The sequence below is a fragment of the Myotis davidii genome, unplaced genomic scaffold (genome assembly GCF_000327345.1).
Source record: "Myotis davidii unplaced genomic scaffold, ASM32734v1 scaffold225, whole genome shotgun sequence".
Lineage (NCBI taxonomy): Eukaryota > Metazoa > Chordata > Mammalia > Chiroptera > Vespertilionidae > Myotis > Myotis davidii.
In genome coordinates, this window is record NW_006296222.1 from 186,321 (window position 1) to 200,300 (window position 13,980).

At 39.5% G+C, this 13,980-nt stretch overlaps 1 pseudogene; it reads left to right on the forward strand.

The window, feature by feature from the left end:
• The first annotated feature begins 10,212 nt into the window (after positions 1 to 10,212).
• The window catches only part of LOC102756050, a 20,339-nt pseudogene continuing 16,571 nt past the window's right edge, over positions 10,213 to 13,980 (forward strand).

Sequence of the window (13,980 nt, forward strand, 5' to 3'; positions counted from 1 at the left end):
TGGGAAGAGAGGAGGTGTTTGGTCAGCCAGCCTGTTCTTTTTTTTGGCAACTTCACAACTTTTACTCTGGTGCCTGTGCTATGTATGAAAATTACCTTCTCCCCCTGTCCGGGACAGCGACGGGGAGGAGGCAGCAAAAAATAAAAGATGTCCCTCCCTATTGCACATGGACCCTTTATACAGGCTCACCTGGCCCAGGCCAGCGGATGCTTGGCACATTCTAGGATCCCTGCTCAGGGGCTGGAGTGGTGATTGGTGGCAGCACATATGAGAGGGGACCTCTGGATGACCACTCTGGTCCTGGCTATTGGTCTTGGCACTTCCTGGTCCTCAGATCCTTTCTTGTCCTGCCTGCAGCCCTGGTCCCCCTACCTGGCTCAGCCTCCTGTCTCCATCCTGGCCTCAGATGGCCCCCTTGGCTCCTGGGGGCTCTATCCTCCCCTCCTAACCTGGAGATCTCAAGGGAAGTTATGGCTTCTCAGAGACTCCTCGACAACCTTGTCACTCATGTTCACACAGGGAAGGGGTGCATGTGGCAAAAGCAGCTGTATAAATGCGGGTGCAGTGGCAAGTCCTCTGGGGTCACTTGGACAGTTTGCTGATGACACGAATCAGGGCTGCATTCTTGCCCTTGATGCACTGGTTGTCAGCCTGGAGATTGGACAGAACCTTCAGTTCCTCTTCCAGCTCAGTGACCTTGCACTCAAATCTCTCCAGCTCCAGGAGGGCCAGCCTCTCTGCAAAGCACTCCTGCCTCTGTATGGCAAGCTCCAGCTCCACTTTGAGCTGCGCCAACTGCTGCGTGGTCTTGGTCAGGGCTTCATGAAGTCTCTCATTCTCAACATGCAGCTCTGTGTAGAGTTGGCTGCTGGCCCCACCCCCTGATCAGGCGGTTTGTTGGCTACAGTGGGCATCATAGTGACTGGCCCAATCAGGGCCATCTTCTGCCCGCTCGCCAGTTCCCAGTCCCAACACCGTCTCCACTGCCTGGCTATCAGGCCGTTGGGATCACCAGCTCATGGCGCTTGCTTTCCCACAGTCTTGTGGGAAAGCAGGCGCCGGTGACTTCACCTGCATGCATGTGCGCCTGGCTGGCAGCTGATGGAACATACTGCCTGCTTGGGGCCTCTCACACCTGGGAAGGTAGGTCGCGGGCACTGCCCCCACCGCTATTGCCACTGCCATTGCCGCTGCTGCTGCTGCTGAGGCTTGAGGCACTGATGGAGGCTGCCGGGCATGCCCGCGACCCACCCACCCCAGGTTGGGTGGCACATAGGATGCGCTGGCCGGCCGATTGCTGCTGTCCCCCCGGGTCCCTTCACACAGGAGATACCGGAGCGGGTACCCGATCACTGCGGTCCCACCCGCCAACCCCAGGACCCCCGCGGGAGGGCCAGATGAGGGCGGGGAGGGTGCCAAACATTGCGGTCCCACCCGCCAACCCCAGGTTCCCTGCAGGATGACCTACCCGCCCCAGGTCGGGTCGCACACAGGACGCGTGGGCGGGCCGGCCGATAGCTGCTGCCCCGCCCAGCTGTCCTGGGTCAGGTGGCACATGGGACATCCGCTGCCCCTGGTCGCAGATAGCAAGCCCGGATGGTGGCAGGGCAGGCAGGATGGCGCTGTCCCACCTCACTGCCCCGGGTTGCAAATAGCAGGCCCAGATGGTGGCAGGGCAGGCAGCATGACACTGTCTTGACCTGCCTGCAGTATGCAAATTAGCCACCATCTTTGTTGGTAGTTAATTTGCATATCACGCTGATTAGCCAATGGGAGGTGTAGCGAAGGTATGGTCAATTACCATGTTTGTCTATTATTAGATAAGATTATACCTGCATATAATTTTTCCATTTGTCTTTGCAGTGGCCTTCAGTAGAGTAGGCAGAATATCTATAAACTACCTCATTGACAGTGTGACTTGCTTTGACAATACAATGTTAACAGATGTGTTATAAACAGAGGTTTAATTTTTTTTAATACATTTTTATTGATTTCAGAGAGGGAGAGAGAGATAGAAATATCAATGATGAGAGAAAGAATCATTGATTGGCTGCCTCCTGCATGCCAATCCTGGTTCATAGGTCAATGCTCAACCGCTGGTCCAGGTCAGTTGGGTGAAACAGAGTTTTAAAATGGACTTTTGTCATTTGGGCTTCTACACCTGCCCTGATAAGAACATGTAATTATTGGTCCCCAGAATGTTTAAGACAATTGAAGACACCTAGAGACTAGCTAATTCCAGCTTAAACCAAACAAGTATAGTTGAGATCAGCCAAAATGCAGCCAAAATCCATAAGCCAGAAAAATAAATATTTGTTGCTGCCTGCCATTCTGGTTTGGGTGTCTTTTGAAGCACATTATCACAAGAATAGCTACCTCATAGTTGGTGAGCCCTCGGTGAGTCAGTCAGGCTCTGGAGCCAAGCTGCCTATGTTTTAGTACTAACTACACTGTTTTTTAATCAAATGATATTGGTTAAGTTGCTGACATGTTACTGTAGAATTCTTTTTTAAGAAAGGGAAGTATAAATAAAGTAAGTATTGTGTGAAAATTACATGAATTCAGACACATAATGTATTTAGAAAAATATCTGGAAAATAGTAAGTTGTCATTACATGTAAATACGTTACAATTATTAGTAAAGTTTAAATGTTCATATAGCTTCACCTAGAATGGTAATCTTTAAGTGAAGAAATAATACATAGATAGAATAATTAAAAATCTATAAATTATAAATGAGTGGGTGTGTTTCTGAACCTTACATGTTAACTGCTAAGTAATTCAATTACCTGCAATGACTCAGCATTTTAATATTTTTCTGACATTACAATATCACAGATAAAATTAAATTTGATGACCACACTATTTGGATACAATAGGATTCTGAAAATTCTGAATGAAAAGGCATTCAAGTCTGCATTTCCTATTGTTGCTATAATAAATTACTTCAAACTTAGTTACTTAAGGAGTACAAATTTATTATCTTACAATCAGAAGGTCAAAACCCAAAGTGGTTTTCACTGGGCTAAAGTTAAGGTGTCCTCAGTGTAAGACTACTTTTGGAAACTCGAGGGCAGGATCTGATTTCTTGCTATTTCATTTTTTACAGGTGGCCATATTCCTTGGCTTCTGGCCCATTCTTCCGTCTTCAAAGCCAGCACTGTTACCATCTCTCTTTGCTTTCTTTCCATTCCCTTCCCACTTTGAGGAGCCTTGTGATATATTGAGCTATTCCAGATAATGCAGAATAACGTCTCTATTTTAAGGTCATTTGATTAGCAAATGCAATTCCTTTCCTTTACTTCCTGTACTTTACTTCCTCGTTGCTTTGTAGTCTAATACATACAAGTTCTGGAGATTCGATGTAGATATCTTTCGAGGAGGCACTCCTCTGTCTAATGCAAATATTCAATTTAATTTCTAACTATAAAATAATATTTCCAATTCTAGTTATTACAGTGAAAAATACGAATACATTGCCACAATATGTTCATTTTGTCACAATATAATTTTCCTGTGTGTGGCTCTGTTTTTCAGTCTTCACTGAGTAAGTTTGAATATCCTCATATGTGTAGTCATTTGCGTACAAGTGCATGTTTGTGTAAAATAGATTGTTTCAGTGTAAAAATATGCACATCTTATTCCACCAATAAAATCTTTCAGGAAATAGCATTATATATGCATTTTTTTCTTTAGTTAGAAAACTTCCTCATAAGAGATGTGTTTTAAATTAGCTGACTTGGGATTAAAATAAAAGTAGATTCATACCTATTGGTTTTTATGTTTGTTACATTAAACAAATTTGTATTTTTAATCCATATTTTCTTACCCTCCTACTCTAATACTAGCCATGCTGTAGTACTATAATCAAACTTTTTAAAATGAAACTAAGTAAAATCTCATTGAGTAATTTGTGTCCCATTATAGCATTTAGAATAATCCAAATGAACATCAGTTGAAACATGAAATTCATCAAGAACCTATATACTGTTTACTAGTATATTATCAAAATTTGTGTTTTCATAATGCTTTTGTTTTCTCCCTTGTATTCTAGATCTCTCTCTCTCTCTCTCTCTCTCTTGAGAGAGAGAGAGAGAGAGAGAGGTGAAATACTTCATCATTTATTTTTAGGACATAGTTAAAAATGGAAGTATTATACAATTATTTTTATATTAACGTGACCTGAAGTACATAAAGAATTAAGGAAAAATCATAATTTAGGATATAGATCTTATTTATTTTTTCAATTTCTTAATCCTCTTTTAGGTACTATATTATGAAGAAGAGAAACTTATTGACTGAAATTTTAGTTCAAAACCCTCCTTCTCTACCCTCATTTAATTTGTAATATTTCATACAAACTATTAGATTTAATATGGCACCTACAGTTCCATTTATTTCTTAAATGCTGAGAACACAGTTGACTAAAAATTATTTATTGGTGACCATTCTAAACAATTCAAGGATAAATCCTGCTGCCAGAGGGACTTTGCTAAAGAAAATTAACAATGTCAGCCATGTAACCTTACAATATGAGAGACAAAGATATATTGCTGTGGATTCTGAAGAATAACAAGAAACAACAGTTATTCTGAGCTTTTGAAAGCCTGTAGGCCTGCAAATAGCAAAAAAAAAAATACACAGTTTTAAAAGAATGCTAAAACCACTAACGGGCATAAATAGAGCACTTTTGAGGTCAATAGGGTTTTAGTGCATAGGCTGGCAATGGGACCATTATTGAAACCTATTCTAACCTTAAGGTCATTGCACTTATTCTTTTTAAAGACAAAGAATAAATTTTAAGGAAAATAGCTACCAGACAAAATTCAACTATAAAATCATCTGTCTTCAGATTTCAAAATGACACATCCATCTTAAAAACATCATAGTTTCTCAAATTGTTTTACAAAAACAAGATGCTATAATCCTATAGGTGACTTTGAACATGGCATCTTTACCTTATTTATGCATTTGTTTCCCTTTGATTTTAATATCCTCTAAGGGAGAGTTTCCTTCATCTGTTCTCAGCTAGTTCTGATGTATCATGCTATTTTCAAGTGTTCTTAACTCTCTATAGGGCTTACATTTATGGCTTTAGTTTTCAGTGTCATGTTCTTTTCAAATGCCAATAAAAACTAGCTTTAAAAACACAAAAGCAGGGCACAGTTGAATGTAACTTTAATTGGCCTAGCCTAAATAAAAAATAAAGAAGTTATTTACCATGAAAATAAGAAAGAGAAACAGTTGTAATGGCAAGGTATTCATGCTACTCCTCATTAAATTCAAAATATATTTCAATTCCAAATTTATCTGAAGGAAATTTAAAGTTTAAAAACAATGGCTGCATACTAATCATATCTATTCTAATGAGAAGTGCCTAGATAAAGCAGATGTCAAAACATAGTCTATATGAAAAAGAATATTTACAACACAAACTAATTTTCTCTTCTTCCCTTGGGCAACCTAAAGTTAATTATAGCCAAAAGAACTCTTGTTTGTGTATTATTTTTAGAATCAGAGAACAAAATTGCTTGCCACTACCTTTTTTAATTTAAAACGCTTTGTTAGATGATATGATTTGAAAAAATAATGAGTAATAATAACACTAAATGAAAAGCCCTGAAGCATGAAAATATTAATGTAAATTTTAAATGTGCATGGTCATGACATTACCCAGATATATTGTTGGAGAAAGGATGTATTTTGATCAAAGGAATTTAATTAAATATCTTTGCCTGGAAAATATTCTTCAAAATCATACTTCCCATGCCATTCCATTGCATTTGGGGGAAACACATAATAAAAAAAAGTTTAGTTTTGTATGATTTATGCCATATCTACAAACTTTTTCCACCACTCACATATTTTAGTTCAAAATTAATTGCATCTTTGATGATAAAAAAACACATGTGCATGCATAATGCAATGGTGAATCTAAACAGAACTGCACTCACCTTATCTGAAAATATGCCTCTTATTTTCCCAGTTAATGCTTTAAATATTTTTAAACAATTAAAACTCCAGACTGACACATTTTAATGTAAATTCATATCTGGAAGGATACTTGTGTATACTTACCCTCAACATTCACTTTCATTTTTCAAGGAAGTATGTTGACTCTCCTGACACACTCTCTTGCCTACGGATGTAATTTGTATATTCATCAGCACTTGCTCAGCTTTTCCCAATTACTAGTTTCCTCTTCAAGATGCAGCTGGATGCAATGGCATCAATTCTTCCATGACCTAAAAAACATTCTTTTCAACGTTCTGACTACCCCCAACCAAGTGGTATGTTAGGAAAGTAGAAATCCCTCTCTGAAGGAAATGGAAGCTATATTATCAAATTATACACTGATGTGAAAATGGATACAGAACTATTTACTCAGCTAGATTAAATTGATTAAGGCATGGTCACGCACTATGACTAAGTAACAGAATTTGAGTGAAAATGGGAACCAGTTCTAGGCTTGACCCATGAAACTTCCTGTACACAATTTTCCATGTCTTTTTCTTTTCTTTGAATATAATTCAATGTGCATGAAGCCCTAAGGGTCAAAAAATGCAGGAGCTCAAGATAAAATAACCCTGATATGTAAATCATTACTAGAAGGAATGACACAGGCCATTCAGAAGCGCTCGCTTTGGAATTTACCTGAATGAAAAATAAACGTTGCTCATGTTTGAGTCTCTGTACATTTATTTATTAGAGCAGCTAGCATTCCATGAGTTTGTACTAACATTGTTAACTGGAAATGTCTTCCTGCCTTTCGGGCACTTACAGCTTGTGACATTGGCTTAGTGGTTGGACGGTAGTGATAAGAAAATAGATACTGCAAATTATAAAGCTGAAGATCTATGCTATAGAATGGCAAAATATTCAGTAAAACTATTGCCCACAGAACTGTTGGACATTTCCAGAACAGATCGTGTGCCCACTGCCCCTGACTTCAGGTAAATGCAGTTAAAACTAATATGCTGTGTGTTAGCTATGATTGGCAGCTTTTAGCAAGACATTCTATAATAAGAGCTTAAGCAAGAATTGACCGGCTTTTAAATGTACATGTGAATAGAGGAAATGTAGACATAAAGAAAGTTATGGATTTGGAAAAGGCTCAACAATAAAGGTTCAGTAGACCCCTTAGTTGGACAAGTGTCTTAGGCCTGAGATAAAGATAATTCAAGCTAATATTGGTCCTCCTGAATCCTTTGCTGCAGTTTAGCTCAGATTAGCCAAAATTAAATGCGAAGGGGAACATCAAATTAATAAAGCAACCAATAAAGAACACCAGATAATTATGCACTGTGAGAACTTTGTGTGAATTTACTGGCACATTGGAAATGCCTGCAAGCATACAGATCAGAAACATACTATATTTGGAGGGAATTGTTTTGACAAAGGAACAACAAATGCAGAATAAAAAACCCTTGCACCTTTTTATTTCAAATCGATCCTTGATGTTCAGTGTTGCACAAGTAGGAATGTTACTAGAGGAATTAGTTTCCTCTGTGGTGCCACGGGAAAAGAATTTCAAGGACGCTCACATAGGAGGAGTTTTAAGCAATAGTGGCACTGATTTTAAAGTGAAAAGCCATAGTGCACTCTCAGAGAGACAGAGAGCGGGCAGCCTAGAGGGCAGCAGCGGCCCTGAGGTCTTTGTTAAACTTCCTTACATGTCCTTAGGTTTGGAAAAAAGCAGGTTTTTTGTTTGTTTGTTTGTTTTCTCAAGCTATCCACCCTCTTCCCTGGTATTTCCTTGGTTTGTGCTTGTGCTCGCCCCTACCCAATCTCTTTCCAGGATTCTCCAGGACTTAAGCCCTTCCTGTACCTCAGCAGTTCTCAACCTGTGGGTCGCGACCCCTTTGGCGGTCTAAGGACCCTTTCACAGGGGTCGCCCAAGACCATCCTGCATATCAGATATTTACATTACGATTCATAACAGTAGCAACATTTCAGTTATGAAGTAGCAACAAAAATAATTTATGGTTGGGTCACAACATGAGGAACTGTATTTAAAGGGCAAGAAGGTTGAGAACCACTGCTTACCTGATCCTATTCCCAGGCGTGCGCCCTCCCCCTTATATGGTGCCATTGTGGCTCCTACTGTGATGTGCTTAGTAAAAGGCATTTTCCTCCTCTCCCCATTAGTTGGCAGATTCCCCAACATGACTGAAAAGGAGTCTTCCCTGCCTACTCGGTTTATTTGGCAGAACGATGTCTGTTTTTCTGGTTACTTCTCAGGGTGACAGGAAAGCTGCTTTTTCCTACTTCATCAGGCCGAATCAGATATCTGGTTCCATTCGCTCCCTCCTCCCTTGTTTGTTAACGTCGAACTGGTTTCCTGCCCACTCTAACAGAAAGAACCCTGTGAAAACTATACAGTGCCAAATAGGTAATTTTGTCTAAATTACACCCACTTCAGGTTTAGCTTTGGAGTGTAAGAAACAAGGAAGAATCTGTCAGATGGAAGAGATCCAGTAATCATGAAGAAGGATGTACAGACAGGAAAGTCAGAAGGGTCTCATTAAGGTGATTCTGCACTAGTGAGAGCAGAAGTTCTTTTAATACCCGGACGGTAGGATTTTATTATTGCTCCAGAGAAGTGATTCCAGTGTGTCTCTCACTCTCTGCTTTTCCAGGTGAGAATTGTTACTACAGTTTTCCAGGCCTGAATCTTAGTTATATAAACGGAGGCATGTGAAGATCAGATAAGGTGTCTTTAGTTTATAGGTTGCCAGACAGTTTGGAACTCAACAAGGCCAAATAGCCTTTGAGATCTTGAACTTTGACTTGGGTGAAATAATTGGGTGTTTTTGTTTATCTTCTTTGGAAAAGGATTGATGTTGTTCTCTTTTTGGGAACAAGGGTGACTCTGGTATTTTGTGACCAGATTGGCTTTCTGCTGGCAGACAAGGTGTGTATTTACTAAACCTATTTCTTCTTTGTCTTTTTTCTTTAAATCATTTTTATTGATATTTAGAGAGAGAGGGAGAGAGAAAGATAGAAACATTGATGAGAGAGAAACACAGATTGGCTGCCTCCTGCATGTCCCCTACTGGGGATGAAACAGCAACCCAGGTTAACTGAGAATCAAACCAGTGACCTCTTGGTTCGTGGGTCAATGCTCAACCACTGAGCCATATCAGCTGGGCCCATTTCTTCTTCTTGAAAAATAAATTACACAATATTTTCTAGACTTCTTTGCATTTGGATATAATTTAATTATCCTAGATAATAAAGAGGTAATATGAAATTGACCATCAAGCTGGCAGGGGAGTGGTTAAGGGGTGATCAGGCTGGCAGGAAGAAGCAGTTAGGGGCAATCAGGCAGGAAGGCAGGAGAGTGGTTGGGAGCCAGCAGTCCTGGATTGTGAGAGGGATGTCTGACTGTCAGTTTAAGCCCGATCCCTCAAGGGATCCCAGATTGGAGAGGGTGCAGGCTGGGCACCCTCCTCCCCACCCCACCCCCAGTGCATGAATTTCATGCACTGGGCTTCTAGTAACCCATATAATATAAGCAGAATTGATGGAAACCACTTCTAGGACTGGTCTCTAACATCCTCCCATGTGTATTCTCTACAATTTTTCTCTTCTGTCCTGTTAATTCAGAGAAGCATAGCAACCTTGAAAACTTTGTTGAGATGGTGGACCTAAAAACTGGAGCTGCCTTGCTCCTTGAATTAGAAACACCAATGTTAGTCTTTATGTAAGTAAAAATAAATAATAAAAAAACATATAAATAAAATACATAATTAAAATAAATAAATAATAAACAATAAAATATAGTTCTGTGTTCTTACCTATGTGTTTTGTATTCTCATATATGTTTATGTTTATTTCCAATCTAACAGTTTTAACTAGCTAAAGTAGTTAAACTAGCTTAGCTAGTTCACATAGGTCACTGCCAGATATTAAAATGCAATAAATAATTTGTGGTTATGTCAAAATTGCCTCTTAAGATATATTTATAGTTTTACTCTTGTTTATTATTCCATAGATCATCTCAAAAAGAATCTAGTCAATTAAAAATAGTTGTGAGTTGCTATTTGTCTGTAATACCAGGCTAGTATTAGAGATAAAGCAGTGAATAAGACAGAAATATTGTCTTGAAGAGATTAGAGCCCAATGGAATTCAGATAAATAAAAAATAATAATAGAATGTGGAAAATGCTATTCTAGAGTGGGAAGGACAGCTAAGAAAGGGCTAGCTAGATGGTAGAAGAACTTCAGAGAGAAATGACTAAACCTAAGTATCAAGAATGGATTGGCGTCAATCTAAACAAGGTTAGTTTAGAGTAGAAAGGAGACAGTGGATGTAAAAACCTGTAGGTATTACAGAAAATTAGATCATAGCATATTTTATGGCATTTTAAAGAGTTGTGATGTTTTCTAAAGACAGAAAGACATGATTTATAGGTAAAATCAGAAGAGTAACAATATTGAATTAGTGCTTTAGAAATATCTCTTGAATTTTTTTTTTCTGAATTCAGGATACAAAAGAATATTAAAAATTCCATGTGGGAGAATGTACACCTAAACTAAAGGTAAGGACAATGGGTAAAAAGAGAAGTAGCAATATTTAAGAGTGGTCAGGAAGAAATATCAATGGGGCAGGGTTATTAAGAACGTAACTGATGGATAAATGTGCTCAAGATGGAAAGTAATTAATTAAGATCTTCCAGTTTCTGGCATGATATTACTGATTGAGTTAGGGAAAATAGGAGGTGGAATTGATTTGTGGGTAAAGACAAGTTAAATTTTAGATATGCTATGTGGAAGGAAGTATGTATTAGCACTGTGAAACTACAAACTGGGATTATTTTACAGTTGCTCTGGAATTTAGAAATGGATCTTGATGGGAAATTACTATGCACCAGAAATGAGTACACTAAGGTCATAGAAAACATAACATAAAAACGTGCACAGTATGCTATCCTATAATGTAACATTTGTGACATCCTCAAAACCAACGTTATAAATGTTGCAACTAAAGTGGTTTGCTTTTAAATTTAATACTTTAATCCTCGCCCTCTGAGCTTAATTCCATGGAAATGTCAAAGTTGAACAAAAGAAAATTTTTAAAAAGCAACAATACAAAATTATGCATTTTTATCTGCTTGTAGCTGTGTACCACTTGAGACATTAAGTACTCTCAAAAGCACGATTTAGTTCTATAGGTTCTGAAATTTGCTCACTTTGCAGTCCACACTGTTTTCTCTCAGCCGGGCATTCATTCCGAGGTCTCTTGAATACCAGTTCCAGATAACGTATGAAAAATGTAATGCAGATGTGTCTATTTCTATGTATGATAGCCTCTAGGGCAAATCAATGGAAGTACAGTGTTTCTATCCTGTGGAAAAAAATTACTAACATTAAGAGGTCACTGATTGGATACGCTTAGTAAATGTGTTAGTGGCACAATGTGTATGTTTACAAAGTGCTCATATTAAATGACATGAAGGGAAAGGAGAAAATTGTCAAGTTTCCATTGCAGCAAATGCTAACAAGTCTCCTTTATTTGAAATCCAGTAATAAGACAAGGTAGAAACAGTGCAATATACTATATTTGAATTATGTGTCATGAAAGAAACTGTCCATGCCCAACATAGGTAGTCATTATTCATTTTAAAAAGCTTGATGTATTAGTAAATTTTATATCATGCACAAATATATTTAATGTAATTGTGAAGCCATTTAATAGTTTAAATATGATGAGTCGTAGATAATGTAACTTTTGTGACTGCATTCATACTTTTAGGCAGAACTGTGCTGACTCCTCCATTGTCTGATGAAGGAAAAGGTTTCGCTGTTGAGATTTATTTAGAGACAACCAAATGACAGCAGCAGGCTGCAAAGATGGCAGCACCCAAAGCCAATAAGGAGGGAATATGCTAATTGACTGCCCCCTCCTCAAAGATGGCAGCACCACAGCCATAAGATGGTGACGCCCAGTCCCCTCAGCCCTGCCAGGACAGCAGGTGTGCGGAAAGGCTGGGCCTGCCTGCCTCCGGAGTCCTCCAGTCCCCTCAGCTGCACAGGGCCAGCCGGAGGCACAGGAAAGCCTTGGATGGTGGCTGCCCAGCCACTCAGGGCCACCTGAGGCTCAGGTAACCAGGGCCGGCTGAGGTTTGTGTTGCTGGCAGTGGCAGCAGGGCAGTGGCAGCAGTAGAGGTGTATGGGGACATTGCCTTCCTTTGATTGCTGGTTCGCCTCCCAACCCTGAGGGCTCCTGGACTGTGAGAGGGGGCAGGCCGGGCTGAGGGACTCCCCGCTCTGGTGAATTTTCATGCAGTGGGCCTCTAGTCTATATATATAAAAGGCTAATATGCAAAGTGTCTCCTTAGGAGTTTGACCAAGTGACTGGGAGTTTGATCCCTCTCTATGATGTGCACTGACCACCAGGGGTGGCATGGAACAAAGGAAGGCCCCAGCCGGTAGCCAGGGAAGGAAGGCCCCAGCCAGCAGCAGGAAGGCCCCAATCAGCCCTGATTGCCGACCAGGTCTAGGGACCCTGCCCATGCAAGAATTTCATGCACCGGGCCTCTAGTATGTAATAACATTATGGTAGTCTCATATGTTAACTTTCAAGTAGGACAAAATATCAGACCTTTCACTGTTTTTTATTTAACACCTACCCATGGGATACTGTCTGGATCCTTCCAGATGTGATCTTTATGCCCTACAGGGTTTTCTGTTTTTATTCTCTAATTTGTTTGTTTGTTTGTTGTTGTTGTTGTCTTGTTATGATTAGTATATTCACACTGAACAAATTTCCCAAGAGCAAGCTATAGGAAGGCAGTATTATAGTGATGGTAATAAATGCTTTTTTTCTAACCCTTAGGACATACTCAATAAATGTTTTATTAGTATAAATTGAACTATACTTCAAAATGTTTATTAAAAGTCTGAAATTTTATCTTACTTTGTTTTTGCTTCATTATCACTTTTCTTTGCGTTTTAAGCATTCCAAAGTCATATTTATATCCAATACTTTTTGCCCAATACATTAAAAATTGTAAGAGCAAGGAGTTTTGTATTTAGTAACATTTGTTTCAGAAGAATCATGTGTGCTGCATCTGTTCTTGTTTTAAATCAGAGTTAATGGTTTTTCATCCCAATCAATATTTTCTGATGTAGCTATAATGTGGAGTTATTTTATAATTTTTTATTATCTAAACAGGTTATATATTTTTTCTAATTTTTATATTTTATGCATTGTTTACATAGTTTTTAAAAGTGTAATGTGAATAAAAATCCTCTTAGAAGCAAATATGTAGCTATGAAAGGGATTGAAAAAGGTGCCTGGAAGGATTAATACAATATTTATTGACTTTAAGTGTTTTAGTAGTAACATTTGACCAGTACCGTTTGCTTTATATAAAAGGTTATATTATCAAGCACATCATTATACCCCTTGTTCAGATGCACAATTGACTGGAAAGACTCTGAAAAAAATAAATATCTGTACTTAAAAGTATTGTAATTCCCTCTCAAGATATTTTTTCTTCTGTTTCATTTTTAAATTATTAAATATATGTTTGACCTCCTGCTGTTTAAATAGGCTGCTTAATAAAAAATTTAAACCACTATATATATACTAGACGTCTGGTGTACAAAAATTTGTGCACTCGGAGGGGGGTCCCTCAGCCTGGCCTGTGCCCTCTCGCAGTCTGGGACCCCTCAGGGGATAACCACCTGCTGGCTTAGGACTGCTCCCTGGGGGATTGGGCCTAAGCTGGCAATCAGACATCATCCTGGCAGCCCGCAGCCCTTGGGGGATGTCCACTTGCCAGCGGGGAGCAGACCTAAGCTGCAGTCGGACATCCTTAGCACTGCTGAGGAGGCAGGAGACGCTCCCACCACCACCGCTGTACTGGCAGCCATCAGCCTGGCTTGTGGCTGACCAGAGCTCCCCTATGTGGGAGTGCACTGACCACCAGAGGGCAGCTCCTGCATTGAGTGTCTGCCCCCTGGTGGTCA